Source organism: Prionailurus viverrinus, chromosome C1 (genome assembly GCF_022837055.1).
Source record: "Prionailurus viverrinus isolate Anna chromosome C1, UM_Priviv_1.0, whole genome shotgun sequence".
Classification (NCBI taxonomy): domain Eukaryota; kingdom Metazoa; phylum Chordata; class Mammalia; order Carnivora; family Felidae; genus Prionailurus; species Prionailurus viverrinus.
This window is the reverse complement of record NC_062568.1, coordinates 36,824,194-36,837,839: the sequence shown is the minus strand read 5'-3', so window position 1 is coordinate 36,837,839 and position 13,646 is coordinate 36,824,194. Positions and strand designations below refer to the sequence as shown.

The 13,646-nt window shown below is 33.7% G+C and overlaps 1 long non-coding RNA gene across 1 annotated transcript in view; it reads left to right on the top strand.

Moving 5' to 3' along the window:
* The window catches only part of LOC125173336 (uncharacterized), a 41,548-nt gene extending 28,192 nt beyond the window's left edge, over positions 1 to 13,356 (top strand). Inside the window, exons 3-4 of the long non-coding RNA XR_007154997.1 lie at positions 6,545 to 6,663; positions 13,313 to 13,356. This is a non-coding gene — a long non-coding RNA (uncharacterized LOC125173336). The remainder of the gene's footprint in view (positions 1 to 6,544; positions 6,664 to 13,312) is intronic.
* The last annotated feature ends 290 nt before the right edge of the window (positions 13,357 to 13,646 follow it).

Genomic DNA, 13,646 nt, shown 5'->3' with positions numbered 1-13,646 from the left:
TGAGTCTCTGATAGTAGTAAGGTAGAGTTCACAAGACAAAATAACGGAGAGGGGAGAGCTTCACAGCAGTCCTGGAGCCTGCAATTAAGTATTCATCAGAAATTTTGATATGAGGAAACCACTCAAGGTAAGGGAAGATCCACATTAAAAAATTAGTGCCTGTTACCACCACCTAGACTGGAACAATTCCTAGCTCATGAGGGATTTAAAAGACTCCAGGGGAGCCCGGGTGGCTCAGTCGGTTATGCGTCCGACTTGGCTCAGGTCATGATCTCAGGGTTCCTGAGTTTGAGCCCCTCATGGAGCTCTGTGCTGACAGCTCAGAGCCTGGAGCCTGCTTCCAATTTGATGTCTCCCTCTCTCTCTGTCTCTGCCCTGCTCACACTGTCTCTGTCTCTCAAAGAGTGAATAAGCATATATATAGACTCATAAAGACCTGCGTCGACAATGGGTCATAATTAGCCTTACACTTGCCACTGCTCTAGGTCTACCGAGCAAATCACATGAGTCCTGAAAGGATCAAACTGTTTCCATAGGAGAGAAAAGCTTAAGAGAAATTACGGTTATCCAACGATATTCCAGAACTCAACCAAGTAAACTCACACTGTATGGCATGCAATTCAACACCATCAGGTATCCAAAGAAGCAGAAAAGCAGAACTTAAAGTAAAGAGAATTATCTCAATTGAAACCAACTCAAATGGTACAGATGCTTAAAATTAGCAAGAAAGGACGGTAAAATAGTTTTTACATTGGTATTGGTATTCTGTATGTAAAAGGATCAGTGGAGATTTGGAATATGTAAAAAAGAAAAAAAAAGACACAAAGCAAGCTTAAAGAAATAAAATCTATAATTTCTAAGATGAAAAAATACTCTGTATGGAATTAATAGCAGATAAGGTATTGAAGGAAAAAAAGAAGTTACCTACAAGACAAAGGAGTAGAAAATATCCATATATGTAATATATATATATATGTATATATATATGTCATTGTCATTTATATATATACATAATATTATATGTATTATAATATAATATAATACATATAATATAATATAATATATATAATATATATAATTACTACTTAAAGGAGAGGAAAGAGAGGAAGGGACAAAATATGAAGGAAATAAGAAATATTGGCCAGAAGTTTCCAAATTTGATAAGTATTATCAATCCACAGTTCCAAAATGCTCAATGCTTATATTGAGAAAACGTATACTACGTTTTCTGACCACTGTGTAACTTAACTAAAAATGAGTAACTGTAAGATATCTGAAGTCTCAAATATCTGAAACTAAATAGCACACTTCTAAATAATCATGTATCAAAGAAACAAATCAAAAAGAGAATTAGAAACTATTTTGAACTGAATGAATTTAAAAACACAAACACAACATATCAGAATTTTGTGGGATGCTCTACTAAAGCAAGACTTGGAAATTGGAAGATCAGATTCCTGTTTGGAAAAGAAAAAGGATCTGAAATCAGTGACCTTATCTCTAGTATAAGAACAAGAAAAAGAGAGGTAAGAAAACCAAAATAAGCAGAAGAAAGGAGATAATAAAGATCAGAGTGGAAAGCAGTAGAAAATAATAAAACAATAGAATAAATCAATGGAACCAGAAACTGAGTTTTTTGTTTTGTTTTTTAGATAAATTTGATAAGTCTCTAAAAAAATGATAATCTAATCATACTGAATAGGTAGAAAAAAAGACAAATTATTGATGCCCACATGTATTCACTGGGGAATTATACTAAAGCTTTTTTTTTTCTTTCAACGTTTCTTTTTTTTTTTTTTTTTTTAATTTTTGGGACAGAGAGAGACAGAGCATGAACGGGGGAGGGGCAGAGAGAGAGGAAGACACAGAATCAGAAACAGGCTCCAGGCTCTGAGCCAACAGCCCAGAGCCCGATGCGGGGCTCGAACCCACGGACCGTGAGATCGTGACTTGGCTGAAGTTGGATGCTTAACCGACTGCGCCACTCAGGCACCCCATATACTAAAGCTTTAAGAAAGAAATAGTATCTATCATGCTCAAAATATTCTAGAAAACTAAAGAGAAGGGAATAGTTCCCAATGAATTCTATTAGTCATATTTTATTCTAATACAGAAACACCCCCAAATTTTTCAATAAAAAATAACTAGTAAATGATGTCTTTCATGTGCATAGATGTAAAAATTCTTAATAAATATTTATCACATCGAATCCAGCAACATATTAAAGTAATAGCATATTATACACAATGGAGTTTGTCCCAGGAACATAATTTTGATGTAACATTAAGTTAAAAAAAAGTCAGTCAATGCTAAATTCTACATGATGTCTATATTTTCCTCAAAGAGTGAAAAAAAAAATAATGGAAGGACTAGACAAATTTGCAACAGACCTTGAGAAAGGTCTGGAGTTTAGGTAATTATTACATATCAAAGATAATTTCTTAGTATTTACAAATATACAATGGCTGTATAACATGCTAACATTAGGGATACTGGTGACTGGTATGCTAGAACTCTCTACTATCTTTGCAACTTTTATATATTTTTATTCTTAAATAGTTTATTTAAAATCAGTCAATGCAATTCACAATATTAACATACTGCATTTGGGAAAAAACCATGATCATTTTTAAACATTTTTTAATATTTATTTTTTAGAGTGAGACGGACACAGAGAGAAGAGAGAGAGTATTTGTGTGAGCGGGGGAGGGACAGAAAGACACAGAATCCAAAGCAAGCTCCAGGTTTTGACCTGTCAGCATAGAGACAGCCACAGGGATCAAACTCACGAACCAGGAGATCATGACCTGAGACAAAATAGATGCTTAACCGACTGAGTCACCCAGGCACCCCATTTTGTTTTTTTTAAGGTATCTTACAAAATCCCTGATGAAATCTTTTAGCAAACTTGGCACAAACGTGAACTTTCCTAAGCTGTTACAGAGAATCTATGAAAAACTTTCAATCTTTTCAGTAAATGGTGTAGGAATAATTTGATGTCCACATGCAAAAAAGTGAATCTAGATACAGACTGTATACTCTTCACGAACATTAACTCAAAATGGATCACATACCTCAAATATAAAACACCAACTATAAAACTCCTAGAGGGTCACATAGAAAATCTAAAAGACCTTAGGTTTGGCGATTACTTCTTAGATACAAACCAAAGGCATGATACATGAAATAAATGATAAGCTAGCCTTAATCAAATTAAAATGTTCTGTTCTGCAAAAACCAATGTCAAGTGAATGAGGAGACAAGTCACAGATTGGGAGAAAATATTTGTAAAAGACACATCTGATAAAAGTACAGCCATGTAAAATATGCACAGAAGTCTTAAAACTCTGCAATAAGCTACCCAATAAAAAAAATGAATAAAAAAACCCCAGAAACCTTACCAAAGAAGATATACAGATGGCCAATAAGCATGTAAAATGATGTTCCACATCACATGTCATAAAAATATGCATATTAATAAGCTACCTCTCCACACCTATTAGAATAGCCCAAATCTGGTACAGTTACAACACCAAATGCTGGTGAGGATGGGGAAAAACAGGAATTCTCATTCATTGCTGGTGGGAATGTAGAATGGTACAGCCACTTTGATAGATGGCTTGTTATTTTATTTAAAAAAATGAAATATTCTCTTACTATACAATCCAGAAGTTGTGCTTTTTGGTGTTTTTCCAAAGGAGTTAAAACTCATGTCCACACAAAAACCTGCATACAGATGCTTATAGTAGCTTTATTCATAATTTCTGAAACTTTGAAGCAACCCAGAGGTCCTTCAATAGGTGAATGAATAAACAAACTGTGTTATATCCAGACAGTAGAGTATTATTCAGCAAAAGAAATTAACTACCTAGCTATGAAAAGACATTAAGGAAACTTAGATGCATATTACCAAGTGAAAAAAGCCAATGTGAAAAGGCTCCATACTGTGTGATTCAGCTATATGGTGTGCTAGAAAGGAAAAAACTATGGAAATGATAAAAAGCTAGTGGTTTTCAGGAGTTAGTGGTGAGGACAGATGAATAGGTGAAGCACAGAAGATTCTTAGGGCAGTGGTATGATCCTATAATAGTGGTTATATATGATTACATATTTTCCCAAATCCATAAAATGTACAACACCAAGAGTGAATTATTTTTTTTGGAGAGACAGAGACAGAGTCCTAGTGGGGGAGAGGCAGAGAGAGAGAGAGGTTGACACAGAATCCGAAGCAGGCTCCATACTTTAAGCTGTCAGCACAGAGCCCAACAAGGGTTCAAATGCAGGAGTTGCAATATCTGTTGAAGTTGGATGCTCAACTGACTGAGTCACCCAGCACCCCAACCAAGAGTGAATTCTAATGTCAACTATGGATTCTAGATGATAATGATGTGTCAATGTAGATTGTAACATTAAGTCAATCATATGGATGTACTATTTTGGTGGGGGATAATGATAATAGTGGAGGTTATGCATGTGTGGGGTCAGAGGGTAGCAATTACATTAATAGGAATTTATCAAAAGGATATAAAAATGCTGATTTGAAGAGCAGTGCTGTTAACAATAGCCAAATTATGGAAAGAGTCCAAATGTCCATAGACTAATGAATGGATAAAGAAGATGTGGTATATACATATAATGGAATGCTACTTGGCAATGAAAAAGAATGAAAGTAACATCCCCAGCAATATGGATGGAACCAGATTGTATTATGCTAAGTAAGTCAGAGAAAGATATTATATGATTTCACTCGTATGTGGAATTTGAGAAACAAAACACATGAACAGAGAGGAAGGGAAGGAAAAATAAAAACAGAGGGAGGCAAGCCATAAAAGACTCTTAATTACAGAGAATGAACTGAGGGTTGCTGAAGGGGAGATGGGTTAAATGGGTAATGGACATTAGGGAGGACACTTTTTAGGATGAGCACTGGGTGCCATATCTAAGAAATAAATCACTGGGTTCTACACTGTATGTTAATTAACTTGAATTTGAATTAAAAAAAAACCTCTTAACTTTTCCTTAATTTTTTGTAAACCTAAAACTGCTCTATAAATAAAATCTATGAAAAACAGAATACATGTTAAAAATTCTCATTGAAAGATTTCTTGTAACTATGTCTGGTGATAGGTACAAGTAGACATAACTAGAGTTATTGTGATCATTTAGCAATATATACAAATACCTAATTGTTATGTTGTATACCTGATCTTAAACTGTTTTATACCAATTATATCTCAATAAAAATATGAAAAACAGATATCAAAATATATAACTCAAAAACAAATAAAAAATATTCTTTTAACATCACATTTAGTGGTGAAAGACTAAATTGTTCTAAGACCAGAAACAAGAAAAGGATACCTATTTTCACTTCTTTTATTCGACATTGTCTTGGATATCTAGCCAATATAACAATGCAAAAAATACACACATTTTAAGGGACAAATTAAGTATGGTCTTTACTGATAGACAATAGGTGCTTTTACAAAGATAATTTAACGAAATCTACAAAAAAGCTACTAGAACTTATAAATGAGTTCACCAGGGTTTCACAATGCAATATCAACATACAAAAATCAACAATATTTCAATTATTAAAAGCCACTAATTGGAAATTAAAATTTTTAAAAATACTATTAATATCATCATTTACAATAGCACCAAAATTATGATCAACTTAGGAATAAATCTGATACATGATATGAAAGACCTCTGTCCTGAAAACTACAAAACATTGATGAGAGAAAATAAATATTACCTCAGAAAATGGACAAGTTTTTTCTGTCTTTCTGGGTTGTAAAATTAAATTTCTGGAGTGAATTCCCCTGAAATTTACTTTTAACAGTCTTACATTCTACTGACTAAGCTAGCTGGGCATCCCTGTGAAATTTACTTTTAAATTCAACATATTCCAATTTGATTTTTAATTTTTTTTTTTTTTAGAAACTGAAAAACTAATTCTAAAATTCATCTGAAAATTCAAAGGACCTAGAATAATGAAAACAACATTCAAAAAGAAAAATAAATGTCAAGGACTTTTATGTCCTGACTTCAAGAATAATTATAAGGCTATATTGATCAATATAATCTATGAGTCAAGAGAGAAAAATATGTCAATTGAATAGAAGAGAGTGCAGAAGGAAAATACATTTATGGTCAATTGTTTTTCAACAAAGGTGTAAGGTAAATTTGAAGAAAAAAAAAAGACACTGTCTTCCATAAATTTAATATCTATATGCAGAAAAATAACCTTAGTCCATAAATCACAATATATACAGAAATTAACTTAAAATGTTCATTGATTTAGATGTAAAATTTAAAAATATAAATCTAGAATAGATTATGAGGGAAGTTATTTTTGACTTTAGGTTAGGAAAGGAGGTCTTAGATATAAACTTATAGAGGGTATCTAAAAGAAGAGTATTATGAATTTGACTTTATCCAAATTAAAAAATATCTTCTCTTTTAAGACACAGTTAAGTGAATAAGGAACAAGCCAGAGACTGGAATTAACTACTTGTAATTCACTTTTTTCCCTACACAGGACTAGGGAGTTACTTTTGAAATTTGGTGGGAAGAACCATGAATACTGAACATCCTACGGCTTTAGATCAGTCCTTCTCAGAGGAGAATCGTCCAACTCAAACTGCCAATGCTGCCTTGGTGAGAAACTTTATTGTCTAAACCCTTCCTCCACCGTTCATTAGCCTATGGACTTCGACAACTACTAACCACTGTATCCACATTTATAGATTGAGAAATGGTATGTCTGCCTATTTTACAGTGTTGATGCATTATTACATTAATTAAATTATATAAAATATTTGAAATCCCATGAAACTATTCCCAAGGGTAAGTTACGTTCTAGAATTAAGCAGAACGAAATATAAGTTAGGTCTCTTAAATGTCTCTCAAAATATTCCTTTAGTAGCAAAACTATAATTTAAAATTAATTTTGAAAAATCCACCAGAGCTTCATCAATAGTAATTTTAAAGATATGATATCTTACATAATAAACAGAGTCTACCAGCTTCTCTTCCACATATTTAAAAAGCTAATTTTCTTTTAAAATCATAGCAAAAAATAATTGATTTAAAATAATTTCTGGTTATTGGATTAAAATACTGTCTAGCTAATATTGCTTATTTTATATCTCATATCTATACCTAAGAAAGACCAAAAAACATAAAGAAGAAAAGAAATCATGAAAATCTGTGAAATAAAACGTTTTCAATAGATTGCAAGAAATTGAAAATATCCATTAAGTATAAAACCTCTACTGTTTAAAACAGTCTACATAATGATTCAATGATAGTTTCCTTTGGATCATAGGTATCATGAAGAAATAATTTCTGAGTTAACTAAGGCCCTCTTATTCTAACTTTCCTAACTAATTCTAAACTTCTAACCTTATAATTTTAAACTTTACAAAGTGGCATTCTGTCTCACTTGGCTAGGCCTGCAGTCTGGCCCTAGGCTTAAGACAGTGAACTACTAAGCCATTCAGATTTAGTAATAAAGAAGGGTGTGCCTATTTAGTGTGAGTAACAGATCTGAAGGGAGAAATAGACAGCAATACAATAAAAGTAGAGGACCTCAATATCTCACTGTCCACAATGGATAGATCATTGAGACAGAAAATCAATAAGGAAATAATGGACTTAAACTATATTTTAGACCAGATAGACCTAAAAGACATATACAGCATGTTCCATCCAACAGCAGCAAAATGTATATTCTTCTGTAACACACATGACACATTCTCAGGATAAATCATATGTGAAGGCACAAAACAAGTCAATAAATTTAAGAAGGCTGAAATCCTATCAATCATCTTTTCAAAAGACAATGGTATGAAACTTGAAGTCAATTATAAGAAAAAAAAAAGGAAAATCACAACAATAAGGAGATTAAACAACATGCTCTTGAACAGTTAGTGGATCAAAGAAAATAATTAAAATGCAAAATCAAAATATATTGAGACAAACAGAAAGAAAGGGAAACAAACATGCAGAATATGTTATAGAGCAAAAGCAGCTGCAGCGGGAAAGCATATAGTGATAACTACTAAGGAAGAAAACAAAGATCTCAAATAACCTAACTTCATATCTCAAGGAAATATAAGAAATAACAAGCAAAGCCCAAAGGTAGAAGGAAATAAATAAAGCTCAGAGAATATATAAATGAAATAGAGACTAAAATGACAATAGAAAAGATCAATGAAATCAAAAGCTGCCTTTTTGAAAAGATATAATTGACAAAACTTTGGGTAAGTTTACCAAGTACAAAAAAGGGCTCAGACATGTCAAATTAGAAATGAAAGAGAAAACATTACAACTGATGTCACAGAAATACAGTGATTAAAAAACTATCATGTACAAGTATACACCAACAACTTAGATAACCTAGAAGAAATAAATTTCTACCTACTTAAACCTATAAAGTCTCAATTATGAAGAAATAGATAATCTAAACAGATTAATAATGAATGAAAACACTGAATCAGTAATCAAAAACCTCCCAAAAAAGAAAAGTTCAAGACCAAATGGCTTTCTGGTGAATTCTACCAAATATTTAAAGAAGAATTAATTTCAGTCCTGCTGAAAATTGTCTAAAAGTTGAAGAGAACAGAATACTTCCAAACTCATTTTATGAGGCCAGCATTACTGTAATACCAAAGTCAAACAAGGACACTAGAAGAAAAGAAAATTATAGGCCAATATCCCTGTTGAATATAGATGCAAATATCCTTACCAAAATACTTGCAGACTGCAGAAAAGAATTATACACCATGCTTATGTGGGATTTATCCCTAGGATGCAAGGGTGATCAAAATATGGAAATCCATAAATGTGATATACTACATTAAAAATAAAGAGTTAAATCATGGGGCGCCTGGGTGGCTCGGTCGGTTAAGCGTCCGACTTCAGCTCAGGTCACCATCTCATGGTCCGTGACTTTGAGCCCCGCGTCGGGCTCTGGGTTGATGGCCCAGAGCCTGGAGCCTGCTTCAGATTCTGTGTCTCCCTCTCTCTCTGACCCTCCCCCGTTCATGCTCTGTCTCTCTCTCTGTCTCAAAAATAAATAAACGTTAAAAAAAATATAAAAAAAAAAGAGTTAAATCATATGATTATCTCAGTAGACTCAGGAGAAGCACTAGGCAAAACTGAACACTCTTTCATAATGAAAACTCTCAACAACCTGGATATATAAGGCACATACCTCAAAACAATAAAGGCCATACATGACAAGTCACAGCCAATACCAAGTTAAATGGTTAAAAGCTGAAAGAGTTTCCTATAAGAATCAGAACAAGAGAGGGATAATCTCACAACTTTTGTTCAACATAGCACCGGAAGTGTAAGCGGAGCAATTAGGCAAGGAAAAGAAATAAATTGCTGAAAAATATTTAGAACAGTATTAAGTGTTTCTTTTCTTGCTTAGTATGTACAAAAGCAAAATACCAGAGACAGTGATATCCGGTAATACATATCTTAACATTCAAAAGAGAGGCATTCAACACTTCTCTACATGTCTTGCTAGCATATCCCCAAACCCGTCTTTGGGCTGTCAAATAGTTTGTTTGTCTTAGACTGCTTCTGTTTTACACCTGTGATGCTGATGTAACCTCTAATTCCACAGGTTAGTGTAAGTTATCCTAATTCAATAAAAGTAGTAGAAGAATAAAAAGATACAGAAAGTATTTAACAAAGAGGTAGGACTAAGCAAAAGACTGAGTATATATATACATATATGCAAATACACATATGCCTATACATACACACACACACATATATGTATACTATATTAATATATGCATATAAGAGAGGCACAGGAGGAAAAAGTGGAGGGAATCAGACAAAACTAATAGTATAGAGAATGGCTTACTCTTTCTGAAAACAGATCTCAACCCACAGAAGTAAGGAGATCGGAGTAAGGAGATCCTGTTTAAGAACAGGATCAAGAAAAGGAAAAATCAGACACATCATAATCAAACCGCAGATCACTGAAGCTCAAATAAAAAAGATATGACAATCCAAGAAAATAGACTTTGTTTTCATAAGATCAAGAATAAGACCTTTCTCTGATAGCTTTAAGATATTATGAAAGAAAATAATTGAATGCTCTATTTAAAGTGCTTACAGAAAAGATCAAACAAATGTTCTGAATTCACTATAAATGTGCCTCAAAACGGGGAGAAAATTGCAGGTATATTTAGAGAAGTAAAACTGAGTTAATTCTGCAGCAGCAGACTTGCACTATGACAAAGAGTACTGAGAGAAGTTATAATGCAAAAACAAACAACACAGGAAAAAAAATACACAAAATTGCATTGAAGAGTACAGAGGAAAGGAAAATAAAAAAAATACTAGGTAAATATAAAATAAAACTGATTGTTGACCCTACAAAACATTATGTATGCCGTGTAGATCTTAAAAGACAGAAAAATAATGTTCAACCAAAACAATACTTTACATTCAGCTGTAATAAGTATCCTATTTGTAATGCCAAAGGCAGCAGATTTATAAAAATCAAAGGTAAGACATTAATTGAACTATAAATAATAGTATAAATAAAAGTACAAATTATACATTCACTTATGCACATGCTCATATATACAGTCCAAAGGAAGGTAGAATTGTTTTTTTTTGAATAAGAGGTACCTCCCCAAGGAACTGAAACTAAGGAAGTTCACGGGTATTAACATCTGATGATAATTAAAAGATCAGAGGTTTGAGGCTGAATGGTGTAATTGGGTGAAACTTTAGGGGTTCTTGGATGAGGGTAAGCATTTTCTGCATGTAGGAATAATGTAAATGATTTTGGCCAGAAGTTAGGCTGAGGAAGAAAGAAAAGTTATGGCCCAAATCTTCCCAGACCTTCTGCAATGTGATTTCATCAAGAAGTGAAATCTACCTCTCCATCCCTTGAATTTAGACTTAGGTAACTTAATTTGGTTAGAACATTAATAAATGAATACTGTAAGGAGAATCATGTAAAGCGTGTTCTCATCTAAGCTGCTGTTGGAACCAGATTGCCAGGTAAAGAAGGTCAGGCTAGCCCATTAGATGAAGAGATATCTAATCCCCCATTGTTCCCATTATCTTAAACTACTGCCAGACATGTGAGGGAACCCAAAGGGATGAGCCAGTCTCCATCTAACCTGCCATGTGACTGCAATCATGCAGGTTAGATCAGCCAACACGAAAGGGAATAGACGTAGTACATCTTCATTGAAACCTGCCTGAAGTTCCATCTCAGAGAATCATGAGCAAGTAAAAAGTTAGTGTTTTAAAACACTATGGTTTGTGGTGATTTGGTATGCAGCAAGACTGTATTGAAACAAGCGCTAACTGAAAATCACCCAAAAGTTGTCACAGAAACTGAGTTAACTGGGTTTTATTTATATGATGCATGCTACGTTGCAATGTAAATAAAGAATCTACAATTACAGAAAAACATGGAGGAATCTTACATTACAAAATACAATACAGAAGACAGGCAAACAAAAGGTATTTACTATAAGATTACATAAGGTTAAAAATAAAACTAAAAAAAAAATAGATAAAACTAATCTTTATAATAAGAACAGCCATTGCTTATCAAGGGCAAACTAGCCAGAATGGTCATAAGAAACTATTTAGGATTGAGAAACATATTTCTTATTAGGAGTCTGCAAACTTTTCTGTCAAAAACCAGATAGTAAATATGTTAGACTCAAGGCTCAATTACAGGGATCAGCAAACACCAATAGGCCAGATGCTGGCTTTAGAAGCCACATACTAATTTTGATTCACGTTCCCACTTTATTTTATTATTGTTTTTCTGTTTTATATTTTCTTCTATATATGTAAAGTTGATTTCTTGAGATCCAAAATTATTTATTATGTACAAGTTACCTAATCATTCATGTTACCCGTTATAGAAGTCAATCCTTTCATTTCTAAAACAAACCACTTTTTGTTGTCTATCATTGTCGAGAACCTCCAGGACAGCATGGAATACCCCTGCTTTTGCAGAGAGCTTTGTATTTTTCTTGTATTTTTTAGGGATAATTTTTAGATTTTTGCCTGTATGTTTGCTGGATATTTCTTAGTCAAATTAAACAAAATGTTTTGAAATTGGTAATGTCTACTTTAAGTCATATAGAATATAAGAGTTTGGCCCTAATAAACAGTATTTGTATATGTGTTTCTGAATACACATGTATGTAAGGGAAAGAGTATTAATGTTTACAGGTCTCATCAAGAGGAAAAAGTCAGGGGGATGAACTTTCAATTCAAATAAAAACTCAAAGAAAAAAAGAGTAAGTGAAAGGCAATAAATATACTCCAAAGTTCCATATTATTCATGCAAATTGTCAAAAATTACAAAATTTTAGAACTTAAAAATAATTTTTATATAGTCCATTTTCATAAGCCCATTAATTGCCACAAAGACTCAGGTCTGAGTGCTTTATGTGATTTTCATCGTGTGTGTGTGTGTATATATGCACATTTTGTATTTATATATATTTACACGTACATTGTTCTCAGAGATTTGTGCATATATTTTCTTTTTTTTTTTAAACACAGGTTTGTGTTCTGTCTTTAAAAGGCTGCTTTTGGGGGCGCCTGGGTGGCGCAGTCGGTTAAGCGTCCGACTTCAGCCAGGTCACGATCTCACGGTCCGTGAGTTCGAGCCCCGCGTCAGGCTCTGGGCTGATGGCTCGGAGCCTGGAGCCTGTTTCTGATTCTGTGTCTCCCTCTCTCTCTGCCCCTCCCCCATTCATGCTCTGTCTCTCTCTGTCCCAAAAATAAATAAACGCTGAAAAAAAAAATTTATTTTCTTAATGGTATTTTTCATGAAGGTATTTCTTGAAGTATCCATATTCTAGACTTGTAAAAGTTTATGATTATCTGTCAACCTTGTGTCTAATAAGAAATTAGCCTAGTCTTGGGGCAACATCATTAAAGTAAGCACTCTCTTTGGGGCACCTGAGTGGCTCAGTCAGTTAAGTAATCCACTTAGGCTCAGGTCATGATCGCATCATTTGTGAGTTTGAGCCCCGTGTGGGGCTCTGTGCTGATACCTCAGAGCCTGGAGCCTGCTTCAGATTCTATGTTCCCCCTCACTCTCTGCCCCTCCCCCACTCGCACTTCCTCTCTCTCTCTCTCAAAAAATAAAATGAAAAAAATAAAAAATAAAAATAAACACTCTCTTAAAAAAAGAAATAAAGCCTCCAGAAAGTGTCCTTTACAAATTCCGTTTCTGTATTTCTTTTTTTTTTTAATGTTTTTTTCAACGTTTATTTTTTTCTTTTTGGGATAGAGAGAGACTGAGCATGAACGGGGAAGGGGCAGAGAGAGAGGGAGACACAGAATCTCCGACCGTGAGATCTTGACCTGGCTGAAGTCGGACGCTTAACCGACTGCGCCACCCAGGCGCCCCATGTATTTCTAAAGATACTGTTTGATACTATGTAAGTGCCTTGTGTGTTTAAGCTTCACTACTAGCCATTGGACCAACTGATCATAATTATGTAGTATGTGTTCTATAAACTTGGAAGAGTTCTTTCCAATGAAAGATGACAATTCCTGTTATTTTATAAAGGACAAACGGGATAACAGATAATTGTGGAGCTTTTGCATGGAAATAATGCAGA